At 46.8% G+C, this 15,812-nt stretch overlaps 1 non-coding gene across 1 annotated transcript; it reads left to right on the top strand.

Moving 5' to 3' along the window:
- The first annotated feature begins 9,860 nt into the window (after positions 1 to 9,860).
- On the top strand, positions 9,861 to 9,935 carry Trnas-cga. The gene has a single exon. It is a non-coding gene; the product is annotated as a tRNA-Ser (tRNA).
- Positions 9,936 to 15,812: the final 5,877 nt, after the last annotated feature.

The following is a 15,812-nucleotide window of genomic DNA, read 5'->3' as shown; positions in this document are numbered from 1 at the left end:
AAGCGGACCAATGCTCAACTAATGGAAATGAGAGCTACATATACGACATCGTTTCCTCGGTGCCAAATTGTTAGGAAAACGAGCGCAACTGTAGTCGATAATCTGTTCGGATGTTAACATACGTTTTATCTCCAAACGTATGCGCTTAAAGTGGAGAGCGAGACTCGGAAAACAAGGCAATTGTTGTCGTAATCTCGAAACGGAGCGGTTTGTCTGACGTCCAAAAGGCCGTAATAATTGGCTTTCAGCCCCAGAATTGATACATGTTCCAAACGGCGAAGTTTGCAAAATGTTCCGGTGCCGCCGTGGTTGAAGTATACCGTTCATGACAAAATGGCGCTGTCCAAGACTGGCTCCGATGCAACTGTAGTTCACCATGGGCCATAGATAACAGGGCTGAATGACGGCTGGGGAGATGTGTTGGGTCGAATAAACGTGCAACTGTTGAGCAACGACCGCCCACATGAACCAAGGGGCTGCGAATAGTGCATCCTCAACGACCGTTCAGCGTACGTTGCTGGTACTATCCACCAAAGCAGTTGCCTGGTTCACGCACCCAAGCTGACTGCTGTCCATCGGAGACGATGCCTGCCAGTAGCGCAATTGTACGTTACTCAGTGACGACCGGTAGACTTCCCAGATGAATCGCTCTTCATACTCGATTGGACGGATGACCATTGGCGTGTATGGCATCGAACGTCCGAAAGCAAACGCCCTGCAACAATCTACATCTAATGATTACTCTGCAATTCACATTTAAGTGCTTAGCAGAGGGTTCATCGAACCACAATCATACTATCTCTCTACCATTCCACTCCCGAACAGCGCGTGGGAAAAACGAACACCTAAACCTTTCTGTTCGAGCTCTGATTTCTATTATTCTATTTTGATGATCATTCATAGCTATGTATGTTGGGCTCAACAAAATATTTTCGCATTCGGAAGAGAAAGTTGGTGACTGAAATTTCGTAAATAGATCTCGCCGTGACGAAAAACGTCTTTGCTTTAATGACTTCCATCCCAACTCGCGTATCATATCTGCCACACTCTCTCTACTATTATGTGATAATACAAAACGAGCTGCCCTTTTTTACACCCTTTCGATGTCCTCCGTCAATCCCACCTGGTAAGGATCCCACACCGCGCAGCAATATTCTAACAGAGGACGAATGAGTGTAGTGTAAGCTGTCTCTTTAGTGGACTTGTTGCATCTGCCAATGAAACGCAACCTTTGGCTCACCTTCCCCACAATATTGTCTCTGAGGTCTTTCCAACTGAAGTGGTTCGTAATTTTAACACCCAGGTACTTAGTTGATTTACAGCCTTGAGAATTGTACTATTTATCGAGTAATCGAATTCCAACGGATTTCTTTTGGAACTCATATGGATCACCTCACACTTTTCGTTATTTAGCGTCAACTGCCACCTGTCACCGCACAGATATCTTTTCTAAATCGCTTTGCAACCGATACTGGTCTTCAGATGACCTTATTAGACGGTAAATTACAGCATCATCTGTGAGCAACCTAAGAGAACTGCTCAGATTGTCACCCAGGTCATTTATATAGATCAGGAACACCAGGGGTACCAGGACGCTTCCCTGGGGAACACCTGATATCACTTCAGGTTTACTCGATGATTTGCCGTCTAATACTACGAACTGCGATCTTCCTGACAGGAAATCACGAATCCAGTCGCACAACTGAGACGATACCCCATAGGCCCGCAGCTTGATTAGAAGTCGCTTGTGAGGAACGGTGTCAAAAGCCTTCCGGAAATCCAGAAATACGGAATCAACTTCAGATCCGCTGTCGATAGCGGCCATCGTGAAAAGGGTCCAGCAGGAGAGAGCATTATAGTGTGATGTATTCTCTGGATGACCTCGTCGTTCTGGAAGGCCCAGTGGATCAATGCAAGTATGAATCTATACTTGGGGACCATGCAGTTTATTTACCTTGGCACGATGGCATCTTCTAGCAGGACAATGCGCCGTGTCACACACTCGCAGGTTTTTTTTCTTCTTCGATTTGTGGTAAGGTCTTATGGGACCAAACTGCTGAGGTCATCGATCCCTAAGCTTACACACTACTTAATCTAACTTAATCTAATTTACGCTAAGGGCGACACACACACACCACGCCCGAGGGAAGGACTGGAACCTCCGACGGGGGCAGCCGCGCGGACCGTGACAAGGCGCCGAAGACCAAGCGCCTACCCCGCGCGGCTCGCAGTAGATGTGCAGGGTACGAAGGGCACCAGGATGATTATACTGTACTCACCTGGACTCCTCGGATATAAACCAAAACGAGAAGCTGTGAAACCACCTAGATTGTACTGTACATCTCATAGATTCCCGGTCGAGAAACCTACTGCAGCTGGCCAAGCCACTGAAGTCGGCAAGGCTCCACATCAGTGTCGGCACCTCCTAGAATATCATTGACTATTTTCCTGCACGTCTTGCAACAGTCTGCACTGCGAAAATTGGTTGTTCAGGCTTTTGGCAGGTGATTACAGTATGACTGGACAGTGGATTGGTTCAAATGGCTCTGAGCACTTTGGGACTTAACTTCTGAGGTCATCAGTCCCCTAGAACTTAGGACTACTTAAACCTAACTAACCTAAGGACATCACACACACCCACGCCCGAGGCAGGATTCGAACCTGCGACCGTAGCGGTCACGCGGTTCCAGAATGTAGCGCTTAGAACCGCTCGGCCACATCGGTTGGCTGGACAGTGGAGATAGGAAACATGAAAACATCGCAACACAGTTCAACACAAATGTTATGAAACGGAAATGGTTTTTATTAACATGTACGCATCGGTCTGTATGTACAGTCATTTCTTCATTCTCCAATTTTGTAGTGTGCAGTATCGCTTACGTTTACGATTAAAAGCTGGTGAAAAAGTGGCATTACATCATGTTTATTTACAAGTGTAGATATTGTCTTGGTTGCAATTATAATACGTTGTGTGAATATTGTTCTGTCTGCAGAGTAGTGCGATGAACCAATTACGGATGTCTTTTGTCAGTATAAAATGTTTTCAAGATTCAGTAGGTTTTGTTAGAGAAGGAGAATGTGAGTTGAAATGTCGGGAAGGATTGTGCCCACAAGTGTTGTAGACGCTTTATGCCGACATTTCAATTCGAATGTGAGACATTTCGGTAACGGGCAGGAGCTTGGTCTGCGAGTTCTCAAGTGGTTCCGAAGATACTCCTTCGGTTTCTCGTAGCTAATTGAAGTCGACACGGAGGTTGTGGAGAAGCAATTTTGTACCCTGCGTTATTATGCAGACGGAGGTTACCGCTGTGTTAAGCCCGAAGATTATGAAAAGATTACGCTAGTGAATTTTAACTGTGTGGCGGGTGGAAGTTTCATAAGAGAGGATTTCCTAAAGGAACAGTGAACTGTGTTAATTGGATGCTGAAGTGCATCGAACTGTGAATTCTTCTTCAGGACTGCGTTATGTAGAAACTAAAATTTCAAGGGCTCGGCTAAAGTTTAAACGGGCAGAAGCTGACCGATTTTAAGTGCGATTCGCACATTTTACGTGTTGGATGTGAGAAATAAAATAAATGTGTGCCCTCTGAGAGAATAAACTTGCAACGAGCGGGCGTTGTCGACTGTATTCACCGCGTTTCCCACTAAATGGACATCAGACCACATCGTGCTGAATTTTAGTCTGCTGTTTACGCATATTAAACGTCAGAGATACACTGATACCACGACAGCCCATTCTGTCTTTGCGTAGCGGCGGGCGTAGGGTTTATTGCGGCATAGGTGAGGCTACGTTATCCCAAACTACGTATGTCTTCTCTGACATCTCTCTCTTCTTTGACTAAACGCAGCGGTAACAAGAAAAGAAGGGGCAGCTATTGAGATCTTCATACGTCTGTATTTGTTTACGAGGATGAACTTCAAAGGCACTAAAGTAGAATTACAATGAAAGACAGAAAAAGAGTAAAAAGGCTATCAAATTCGAGACATATTTCATTTGTAGAATTCGTTGGCAGTTATAAATAAATAATAACTCGTCTACTGTGCTAGGTTATTTAGAGTAAACAATCAATGAACAGAGAGAGATGTATTTGTTTGATAACCTGGAAACAGCACTCCACAAACCTTTCAAATTGAAGAGCAATGTAATATCATTTATTATTTCTCACAGATAACTACAACTGAACAGAAAAGAGATAGTGTTTATCGAGCAATTTTGAGATGGTAGGTAGTATATGTGACACAGATTTATTTCTCTAAGTCATCTGTTATCATCAGTCATTATACAAAGAAGCAAAACAACAGAATTTTAGTTGCTTAATAACTTGCAACATTGATTATTTTTAACTGCTACCTTAAATCTGTGGCAAGTTATTTGAAGTTATTAGACATAATTTAATAAAAGTAACAGAACAACAAATTTTCTTGGTTTTACAAAGCAAAAAAAGTAATTAATTAGTTCTTAGGATCATTGTTTTTAAACAAATAATATCGTAATATGTGAACTGTGTAAGATACCAACTGAAAAATATGTGATCTTAATAAAAATGTACGTTGAAATACATAAGTACTATAATAAAACTTTACTACATAAACACGAATGCACAACATGGATAAAAAGTGTCTCTCGCTGAGATGAGGCTCGGGTCACTTCTCCGAAGCCCCACCGAGAGGGGTGGGGCAATGGTTACCACACTGGATTCGCATTCGGAAGGACGGCGGTTCAAACGCGCGTCTGACCAAGCTGATTCAGGCTTTGCGTGATTTCCCTAAATCGCTTAAACCCAGTGCCGAGATGGTTCCTTCGAAAGGGCACAGTTGCTTTCCTTCTCCATCTTTCCTTATCCGAACTTGTGTTCTGTCTCTAATGGCCTTGCTGTCGACGCAACATTAATCATCGATCTGGTCCCTCGAGGCTCGTCTCCCGCATATGGTGTGGTGAAATGGAGAAAGTAATTGCATTACGAGACAATATTATCATACCTCACACACAAACAGTATAGAGCTAATCTCATGACATACATATATGTGATGAGCACTGCTGGAGAAAGGCATCAGCAGTGAAATGGAAAAGCCTTAACTTAGGTGGAGCTGACGGAGCAGGCAACTCACCTCTCTGGGCCTAATACAGCGATGGAGCTGCAGGCTGAGGAGGGGGCCTCAATGGCTAAGGGAGTAGACCCTGACGGAAAATCCCTGATATACTCTCGATATAAAGACTCAGCTCTAGTACACCAACGGCTTCCTAGGAAGGCAGATGATCTAGTAGGGGGATTTAGTCCTCAACTGCAGACCAGGTCCCGGGACAACCAAAGTTTCTTCGGCGGTTGGGTAGATGGATGAAGGCTGCAGCAGGTTCGAGATCTCCAGTTGTCGTAACTAATATCCCATTAGGTGCAGGTCCTAACCCTGTCAAGAAATGTTTGATTGTTGTTGTTGTGCATCAGCATTCCCACATTAAACGATATCAGGCACAGGCGTCTTCTGAAGAACATAGCACACCAACATAAGTCCTGCGGCGATCGGAGAGTTATGACCGTAGCAGAATCGTGTTGTCTGGCAGTTCCAAGTGACGAACCGGCACATGGGAGGCGAATGTGGTATCCCCGAATTGCTTGAGTAGAGGATGTAAAGCACCTCCTGTGCCGCATTCGTGACTGATCAGGCCTATTCAGGAGCCACTCTCTTCACACCGAATGAGGAGGGGGCTCTAAAAGGTGCCCTAAACATAGTCAGCCCAAGTCTTAACCCGATTAGGAAGTATGCTCTCTGCTACTTGGAACATTCGAACTCTGATGGATAATGATACGGTAAGTCGACCAGAATCGCGAATAGCTATCGTTTCTCGTGAAATTTAGATATTTCAAATCGATTTTGCAGCACTGAGTGACACAAGAAGACGAGACGAAAGACAAGTCTAAGAACAAGGAGATGGCTACTTTTAGAAAGGAAAAGAAATACATGAACCAAGCATTCATGGTGTTGGATTTCCTAAGGCAAACGAACTTGTTTGTCACCTTGATGAACTACCTTTTGCATACACCTCGTTCCTCACTTGTGAAATGCTTCTAACAAGAATACCCCAAGCTGACAAAAATCATGATCTTGGGAGATTGCGAGATGCATGAGTCAGTAGACACTCCGTCACTATGGCGCAAAATAACTGAAAAAGGGTGGATAGAGAAGCGCAATTCTCATGGAACACTTCTACTCACGGAATCTTCAGATTACATCTTACGTATGAATAATACTATCTTCGGGCCGGAAGATAAATTTAAAACTTCATCGAAACGTCCACGGCCAAAACACAGGCACGTGATTGCTTGTGCAACTGTGCGCCCCCCGAGACCATCGCAAAGTCATAATCACGAAAGCATTGACAAGTGCTGATGACTAATGGACGGACCACCGACTGGTAAGGTCTGCAATGACCACTCCCTTTCGCTTTACTACGTATGAAGCAGAAGAAACTTGCAAGATCTAAAGGAACAAAGATTGTCTTAAGGGTAGTAGCAATAAAGAAAAACTCTAGATACACTTAGATCAGAAGCTACCGGTTAGATATGATGAAGGACCTCTGGGTGACACCGAAGGCTGCGATAATATCAGCTTCTGAAGAATCAGTTGGATACTGCAAGACCAAACACCAAGACTGATTCCACGAAAATGACCAATAGATTCTGACACTACTAGACAAAAAGAGAAAGGCACGCAAGCCTTGGCCGAGCAGTCCTAGGTCAATCACCAAGAAAAGATAATATCAAGGAGCTAAGGCGGAAGTGCAGAGGGAATCTCATGGTCTATAAACCGAATGGTGGACGGCGATTTCTCAGGAAATACGATACAACATGTGGCTGAACTTACATTACTCTAGTCTTCATCAGCATGATGAAAACTATGCATGGCCTGACGTCCAAACCAACTCAAATCTACGCTCTCGGACAACCAAGTCCAGTACACAACATGGTAGGACCATTTCCGCGAACTCTTGAATAAAAAACCAGAGATGAACGAAACAACATATTCCACAATTCCTCAAGAACCTATAAAGCGTCATCATTCTCTACAAGAAGTTGAGAAAGCTAGCCGGCCGCGGTGGCCGTGCGGTTCTGGCGCTGCAGTCCGGAACCGCGAGGCTGCTACGGTCGCAGGTTCGAATCCTGCCTCGGGCATGGGTGTGTGTGACGTCCTTAGGTTAGTTAGGTTTAAGTAGTTCTAAGTTCTAGGGGACTTATGACCTAAGATGTTGAGTCCCATAGTGCTCAGAGCAATTTGAACCATTTTTGACAAAGCTATTAAGCAGTTCAAAAACAACAAGTCACCGGATGAAATGGGATCCATTTTGAATTTTTCAAGGAACATATCCTCGGTGAACATATACTAATTTCAATGTCAAAATATGGAGAACTGAAAGTATTCCTCCGTATTTCAGAGATGCACTGATAATTACCATCTTCTAAAAAGGCGACAGTACTAACTGTGGTAATTGCAGTAGAATACTCCTACTATCTGCTGCTGGAAAAAATAATTGGTCGAATTCCATCTAACCGCCTGATACTCTCGTTGAAGACTGTTTGACTGAAATACAGAGTGGATTTCAACCTGATCGCAGTATCATAGATACGATTTCTTTTTTTTTTTTTTTTTTTTTTTTTTTGGTGCCAGACAAATGCAGGAGAAGTGCAAAGAACAACATCCTCTGTCCATGGCATTCACTGATCTTACCAAGGTCTTCGTCCGTCCTGATAGCTGAATGGTGAGCTTGACGGACTGCCGTCCTAAGGGGCCCGGGTTCGATTCCCGGCTAGGTAGGGGATTTTCTCCGCTCAGGGACTAGGTGTTGTGCTATCATCATTTCATCTCCATCCGGCGCGCAGGTCTCCCAATGTGGCGTCGACTGTAAGAAGACCTGCACCAAGGCGGCCGGACCTGCCTCGTAAGGAACCTCCCGCCCAATGACACCAAACGCTCATTTCATCAAGGTCTACGACTCAGTCAGTAGATATGCCTTCTAGAAGATCTTAGCTAAAATTCGCTGTCCTAGAACTGCATTAGCACTATTATACTGCTACACGATAACGTGAATGTCAACGATTACACTGGGGAGAATTTTGCAATCACAAAGGGCATGAAATAAGGTTGTGTGATATCCCCCACTTTATTTTCAACATTTGTTGGAACTATACTTTATCTTGTCGACAGGAACCGGCTAAAAGGCATGGAAGTAGAATACTGGACTGAAGGCGGCTTTTTCGGTCTCAGTAGACTACGGTCCAAGACGGAAGTATCAACTACAACCATCATTGAATTTCGGTGTGCAAATGACAATGTCGTTCTTGCAACTGAGAATATACGAGCATTCTACTAAGCCCTAAAACGCAGGTCCTACATTAACTTCTACCCATCTCACTCGCCATACCCCCATGTTATCACAGTCCAAAGCGAAGTCCTGTAGAACATAGAACATTTCCCATACCTTGGCAGCCATCTTTCACAAAACGCAAATATTGATGCTCAAATACAACACCACCACAAATGTGCCAGTGCAGCATTTGGTCTTCTTCTGCTAACTGTCTTTGAGAAACGTAGCATGAGCATTACGACCAAGCTCTATGTGTAGAAGCTACTGATATGTCCTCTCTCAGACATGCGTGCAAAGCAGTGACTGTTTGCAGAAGGCAAACACGATATCTAGAAAAGTGCGCTCAGCGCTGCCTGAGAAGGATCCTGAAGGTGAAATGGCAAGATCGGCGCACTAACATCAGTGTTATGGAAGAAGCAAACTCTACTACTGTCGAGCGCCAACTCCGTTCGACGGACCACATTGTTCTTGTGCCTGAACCCTGACTACGGAACCAAAGATTTGTTAAAGGAAAATATGAAAGGTTTTTTTTTAATCATCGTGAAATCCCTGGGGTAGCAAGACAGAGCGGATGCGGTTATATTTGTGGAAAGGAGCCAAAATAAGTTACTGTCAGTTGCACTCAGCATATAAACGTTATTTCTTAAAACACATAATCACAGAAGCAAAAATCAAAACTCTAAAGATTTTAACGAAAGACCTCCTTTGACTTAATTTAGATCCGCTGAAGGCCGCATCGAAACCGAAACAATCTCATGGCTTAAAGCCCAGGCAAAGAAATTTCCAATTTTTAGTTTAATCAGGAAGACTCAGCTGAGGACTACATAAAAGCTAGAAAATATTTCTTACGGCTTTAGGCCTAGACAAAGATTTCAACTCTTGATTTGAAAAGGCTGAAAACCCGGCTGAAGGCTACATACCAACTTGAATATTTTTTTTTATTTTTTTTATTTTTTTTTTTTTTACGGCTTAAGGCCTAAGAAGAAAAGCTTTGCAATTTTAATAAGCTGAAACTCGGCTGAAGGACACACAGGCTACTTAAGACTAAAAAGGAAATCACTATGTAAAATACAAGGGGTGGCGCTCAGAAGGTTTCAAGGATCGGCCTGGGAAGGTAACACTAACCCATGTTTAGGTGGGACAGGCAGCCAGACCGACAACCTCTTAATCAGAGTCCGCAGCTCGTGGTCGTGCGGTAGCGTTCTCGCTTCCCGCGCCCAGGTTCCCGGGTTCGATTCCCGGCGGGGTCAAGGATTTTCTCTGCCTCGTGATGACTGGGTGTTGTGTAATGTCATTAGGTTAGTTAGGTTTAAGTAGTTCTAAGTTCTAGGGGTCTGATGACCATAGATGTTAAGTCCCATAGTGCTCAGAGCCATTTGAACCATTTCTTAATCAGAAGGCAACCCAACCGAAAGCTGCGCAGGAGAGCTTCTGTACAGTTTGGAAGGTAGGAGACGAGGTACTGCCAGAAGTAAAGCTGTGAGGACGTGGCGTGAGTCGTGCCTGGGTAGCTCAGTTGGTAGAGCACTTGCCCGCGAAAGGCAAAGGTCCCGAGTTCGAGTCTCGGTCTGGCACACAGTTTTAATGTGCCAGGAAGTTTCATCTCCCTGTATACTGTATAGTGTATCACCCATTCAATATCCTCATATACTCTCCCTGTCTCTGCATCTTCAGCTTGCAACGTCGGCATGTATACCTGAACTAGCGTTGGGTAGCTGTCGATTTTGACAGAAACAGCCCTATCACGAAAATGATCACAGTAACACACTCTCTGCCCAACCTCCCTGTTCATAACCAATCCTACTCCCGTTATACCATTTTCTGCTGCTACTGATATTACTCTGTACTCATCTGACCCGTAAATCTTCTCTTCTTTGGATTTCACTGTAGTGTCCCCACTATATCTAGATTGAGCTTTTGCATTTCTTTTTCATATTTTCTGGCTTCCTACCACGTTCAAGCTCTTGACGTTCCACACCCCGACTCTTGCAACGTTATCCTTTCGTTGGTTATTCACCCTTTTTCTCATGGTGACCTCCCCTTTGGCAATCCCCTCCAAAAGATCCAAATGGAATCTTTTGTCAATGGGGAGGTCATGATGAAACTTCTTCCATTTCACGCCACATGTTCTGTGGATACACTTTATGTGTCTTTAATCCAGTGGTTTCCACTACCTTCTGCATCGTCACGTCGTAGATAATTGCTGATTCTTCCTCTTTTAGGGACAGTTAACCCGTCTTAAGGACAAGACACTGCCCTGTAATTTCGTCCGCACCTCCGCCCTCTTTGACAAGGGCGTTGGCAGAATGAGGGTGACTTCCTATGCCCGAAGTCTTCAGCCGTCATTACAGATTATTAATCAAAATTTAAGCGTCGACAGGTTTCGATCCAGGGACCGAGGACATTTTGGCTACCAATCAATTATGAGACCCCTTTTTTTCCTTAAGGAACATTCCCAGTGTCCGAAGGGAGGGTTTGGGGCAAAGCGAGCAGTGGTCGCACTCCAAGACCTGGCCATCATGTCCCGTTTCAACCTGCAGGAACCAAGGAAAGCGTAGTCAACGAGAAGTAGAGGTATTTTTTTTAATATAACGTTAATATTACTAAGAATAACAGTGTTGTTACTTGGCAAGACAGCCAAGCCACTAGGAGGTGAAGCCGAAAGGCACGCGTATAATCTCACGCAGGCTGGCGTGAGGTCTGGAACAGTTAAAAGATTTGAGTCTAGCAAATAAAGTACGTAGCTGTTGGAATACTTAACTTTAATCCATAATTGGTGAACATCGGTCTGACGGTACATGCATCACAAGATAAATAGCAATTGATAATGGCGCCTTGCTAGGTCGTAGCAAATGACGTAGCTGAAGGCTATGCTAACTATCGTCTCGGCAAATGAGAACGTAATTTGTCAGTGAACCATCGCTAGCAAAGTCGGCTGTACAACTGGGGCGAGTGCTAGGACGTCTCTCTAGACCTGCCGTGTGGCGGCGTTCGGTCTGCAATCACTGATAGTGGCGACACGCGGGTCCGACGTATACTACCGGACCGCGGCCGATTTAAAGGCTACCACCTAGCAAGTGTGCTGTCTGGCGGTGACACCACAAACAGGAAACCGTCGTCCCGAGGAGAAGGGCATGGGAAGACATCAGACTCACTGAGACTACTGGCGCATATTTCATTCGAGGAGAACATTCCGATGAGAGAGAATATATCTGCTGTAAGTGTGGAAGAGGCGGGGATCAGCTCTTCATGACGGGAACACCCCATTTCTGGAATAGGTTAAGGAAGACAATGCCAAGGAAACTGGAGAAAAATTTTCTTATTTTTGGACAGCGAACAACTGAACAATGGCTTTCATTAAGGAAGTGCTCAAAATCAAGGACACTTGTCTCGCCTTCAGCAAACAAGTAGTGAGCTGCGTGGCCACAAATCCACTTCACAGAGATCATCTTCACTTGTGTGGAGGATCCCGCGGCCGGAAAAAGGAGCAGTTGAGTAGGTATCTGATGAGGGGTTGGACAAGTAATGAGGGACAACAGCTGTCGCACCGACAACCAGACAGCTCTTGCTGATCTTCACACCATGTGGTGCTCGTCTGTGTTCAAAATATCACATGTGATATACAAAGGGGTGTCTTCGAGGTGAATCCTGTGAAGGCGTGACCGGTATACTTGCTTCCCATGACAGTAAGGTATCATATACACTGGACGTCAGTATCAAGATATGAAGCGCACACCGATCTTCAAACAGCGCGATATGGGAATGCATCCCTTAAACTACACTCCTCGAAATGGAAAAAAGAACACATTGACACCGGTGTGTCAGACCCACCATACTTGCTCCGGACACTGCGAGAGGGCTGTACAAGCAATGATCACACGCACGGCACAGCGGACACACCAGGAACCGCGGTGTTGGCCGTCGAATGGCGCTAGCTGCGCAGCATTTGTGCACCGCCGCCGTCAGTGTCAGCCAGTTTGCCGTGGCATACGGAGCTCCATCGCAGTCTTTAACACTGGTAGCATGCCGCGACAGCGTGGACGTGAACCGTATGTGCAGTTGACGGACTTTGAGCGAGGGCGTATAGTGGGCATGCGGGAGGCCGGGCGGACGTACCGCCGAATTGCTCAACACGTGGGGCGTGAGGTCTCCACAGTACATCGATGTTGTCGCCAGTGGTCGGCGGAAGGTGCACGTGCCCGTCGACCTGGGACCGGATCGCAGCGACGCACGGATGCACGCCAAGACCGTAGGATCCTACGCAGTGCCGTAGGGGACCGCACCGCCACTTCCCAGCAAATTAGGGACACTGTTGCTCCTGGGGTATCGGCGAGGACCATTCGCAACCGTCTCCATGAAGCTGGGCTACGGTCCCGCACACCGTTAGGCCGTCTTCCGCTCACGCCCCAACATCGTGCAGCCCGCCTCCAGTGGTGTCGCGACAGGCGTGAATGGAGGGACGAATGGAGACGTGTCGTCTTCAGCGATGAGATTCGCTTCTGCCTTGGTGCCAATGATGGTCGTATGCGTGTTTGGCGCCGTGCAGGTGAGCGCCACAATCAGGACTGCATACGACCGAGGCACACAGGGCCAACACCCGGCATCATGGTGTGGGGAGCGATCTCCTACACTGGCCGTACACCACTGGTGATCGTCGAGGGGACACTGAATAGTGCACGGTACATCCAAACCGTCATCGAACCCATCGTTCTACCATTCCTAGACCGGCAAGGGAACTTGTTGTTCCAACAGGACAATGCACGTCTGCATGTATCCCGTGCCACCCAACGTGCTCTAGAAGGTGTAAGTCAACTACCCTGGCCAGCAAGATCTCCGGATCTGTCCCCCATTGAGCATGTTTGGGACTGGATGAAGCGTCGTCTCACGCGGTCTGCACGTCCAGCACGAACGCTGGTCCAACTGAGGCGCCAGGTGGAAATGGCATGGCAAGCCGTTCCACAGGACTACATCCAGCATCTCTACGATCGTCTCCATGGGAGAATAGCAGCCTGCATTGCTGCGAAAGGTGGATGTACACTGTACTAGTGCCGACATTGTGCATGCTCTGTTGCCTGTGTCTATGTGCCTGTGGTTCTGTCAGTGTGATCATGTGATGTATCTGACCCCAGGAATGTGTCAATAAAGTTTCCCCTTCCTGGGACAATGAATTCACGGTGTTCTTATTTCAATTTCCAGGAGTGTACATTCGGTGATCTGTGCTGCTGAAGGATAGATCGCTTTCGTAGATGTCAAGTGCGCTGGCAGTATCACAGTACTTACGTAGCTCAGTTCGAGGAAAAAGTGGCGGAAGTAAAAGAAGGGCGGCGAGACTTCCGAAAGCTGGATAGGTGCTGAGTGTGGTGCAAGGGCCTCCAGCTTGTAAGGCACGTAGGACAACCGCAAACGAGACGTGAGAGCCTATGAAAAGGGCTGCCGCACTGTCAGCACATGATAGTGACCTAAACCGCCCCTGCACCGCTGGAGGGTGAGAGCCTCGTACCTTATCTTAAACAGCAGGCCGTGGCAAGCAACCGAACGTAATGCTGCTAGTATGAGGCGGGCCATGGATGTCGGGATAGGAAGAGTCTGTGCTACGCGTAGGATACATGCATTTACTTATTGTGTCCGTTGCCGAAGATCGAGTGCTCGTTAACAGTGATCTAAGAGCCCACACCGTAGTCGCGAAAGTAGGATTCGACAGTTGAGAGCAACTGTCCGCCGCAGACCACTTGCGAAACGAGTCCTAAGCATCGGATAGTATGGGCTACACGCTAAGGAGTAGCACTGTCCGCAGGAAGCCCCCCACCTGTAGCCATGGCAGCTACAAGGTGCCTCGCTGTAGTTGGTATCCCATGCCAGTGACTCCCTGACCTCAGCACTGCTACGAAAAACGTTGGCGAGATCGTCTACAGAAGCAGTGCAGCTGAATACATGGCCACCGAAAGACACCCCAGAGAGGCGTTGACGGAGACCACAGAGCAACGGTTCCATGGCGAAACCTACAACAGTGCAGAGAGCGGGCAGCCTTGATGCACTGATTGACGGATCGAGATGGGAGGAGTGAGATGACCATCGTAGAGTACAAAGGACGTAGCTCCACCCGAAGGGGACGCATTACGACGTCAACGGTAGTATCAGGGTAGCCCGTATTGCAGAGCACCCCTTCCAGGTAGTCGTGATGACCCGATCGAACGGCTGGCTGAAGTCAAGAGCTGCCAGAAGTACAGCCATACGATGAGCGTGAGCAGGAGCTATTATGGCCCGACCGCGACAGAGGGAAGTGCGGATGATACTGGCACCTCCGAAAGAAGTTTGATCGGGGGAAACCACCTACTGAGTTTCCCGATTACGTCACATAGCCAACTGTTGGGTAAAGGTCGTCGTGTCGCTGTGCAGTAACGTCAAGGGACGGTAATCGCATATCCTTGAGCTACCCCGAGAGATTTGAATGGGAATTAGGAAACCATCGTGGAAGCCATCTGGAATCTGCACGAAAAATTAATCACAAATTAATTTTTTTCTGGTAACCAGTTTCGACCACGCCTGTGGTGATCTTCAGACCAAAATATTGTATGAGCAGTGATTTACCACCAGAAGGAGGCTCCTGCTCATACAGTATTTTGGTCTGAAGATGACCACAGGCGATTACCAGAATAAATAAGTTTGTAATCAAGACTGAATTTGATAGTAACTAATAGTAATAACATTACGTAAAGGTGCGTAAGGTCGTGACGAATTTCCTTCCACACTGGCGCCAGAAGGGGACAAAATGTCCCATAAAACTCCAGTGGTAGGCCGTCAGAGCCACTCGACCTGGTCGTAAAACTCGCCTGTAATGCATCATGGACTTCGTCGTCTGTGATGTTAGCAAGCAGATCCATCGTCACATCCAGGGGAACGGAGCCATAGGAGACTCTGAATACCGCCGTAATGTTGGCTGGGTGGTGACGCTGTTCGGAGTACAGCACAACCAAAGATGCATGGAGCGCAGACCCGATATCCCGCTGGGTATCAAAACGCTGCCCATCATCGGTCGTAAGAATATTAATCTAACTCCTCCGACGGTGGCGTCGTTCCTCTATAGATCTCTTGCACTAACCCATCGTGTGTGCGTGCCACCTTCAAGGTGGAGGCGAGAGAGGGATGTGAATGGAATCTTGGCACGAGTCACCATCGCCTGATGCTCTACCGAATATGTAATCATAGATCATTCCTGGAGAATGGTGGAATAGAATTCCAGAGGCAGCCGCCCCCACGCCACAACCTCCCTTCTGTAACCAATCAAGGCATTTCGGAGGACAGGCTTCGCACAGAGCACCCACCAAGACAAGGCAGACCGATGGGCATCACGGCGTTGACAAAAAGCTGTCCATGGGTCTGTTGAGCTTCAGGCAACCGGGTGACGTAAGGTGGATCGTGTCCATTTTCCATGGCCTGCGGTCGCTCCACACCC

Source organism: Schistocerca piceifrons, chromosome 1, assembly GCF_021461385.2.
Source record: "Schistocerca piceifrons isolate TAMUIC-IGC-003096 chromosome 1, iqSchPice1.1, whole genome shotgun sequence".
Classification (NCBI taxonomy): Eukaryota; Metazoa; Arthropoda; class Insecta; order Orthoptera; family Acrididae; genus Schistocerca; species Schistocerca piceifrons.
The sequence above is the reverse complement of the archived record's forward strand: the minus strand, read 5'-3'. Positions and strand labels throughout refer to the sequence as shown.